At 40.7% G+C, this 739-nt stretch overlaps 1 protein-coding gene across 1 annotated transcript in view; it reads right to left on the bottom strand.

The window, feature by feature from the left end:
• The window catches only part of LOC101858957, a gene marked incomplete at its 3' end in the record, with an annotated part of 18,633 nt that extends 18,219 nt beyond the window's left edge, over positions 1–414 (bottom strand). The window contains 1 exon segment of the mRNA XM_013086338.2: positions 107–414.
• Between the last annotated feature and the right edge of the window lie 325 nt (positions 415–739).

Below are 739 nucleotides of genomic sequence, written 5' to 3' on the forward strand. Positions count from 1 at the left end.
GCTCTTCAAATATTAGGCCTTTATGTGTAACGGATGTGAGATGGAAAATCTACAAATTACAGTTTAGTAGCTATATTTTCTAAAACGATCAAGTCCCCTCACCTACCTTATTTATCCCTTCTTGATTGTATCATGAACACTAAACACACTGAAACGGCGTCCTTAAATTATAACAACGTTACAAGGAAGTCCTTCATATCCGAGCAGCGGAGTACAAGTGAGAAGAATAAAGAGTTGGCTAGCCTATGCTAACCCGAGAGTGGCTGATTCCTGGCTACAGATTAGGTGACACGGTCACCCAAATGACGTTTGCGCACAGTGTTAGTCAGGATGGCATGCATTAGCTGTACCGCACAAACGGAAATGATATTGCCTCGTTGATTGTTTTATCACGAATAAAGGTCGCTGCGAGGACAGGAAAAACCTCCAAAGTGAACTTATCAGGCTGGAAAATTTCCCCCGTCCCGGATGAGAAATGAGAAGCCTTCAGTAAATCACTATAAAGCCATAGGCGCATTTAGAGGCGCATTTAGGGCCTAGTCACAATTAAGTCACATGAAACCTGAAAAATTGAAAACGGGTCACAAATGTATTAATTATTATGTCTCACAAATAAACACTAAATAGGAAGAGCAAACTTCAGTTTACAGGATACACTCGTGTGAACACACACACACACACACACACAGTAGAGCTTCTTAAGAATGAATTCCTTATTTCTATCAACGCATCTCTTGCT

The sequence above is a fragment of the Aplysia californica genome, unplaced genomic scaffold, assembly GCF_000002075.1.
Source record: "Aplysia californica isolate F4 #8 unplaced genomic scaffold, AplCal3.0 scaffold00456, whole genome shotgun sequence".
Lineage (NCBI taxonomy): Eukaryota > Metazoa > Mollusca > Gastropoda > Aplysiida > Aplysiidae > Aplysia > Aplysia californica.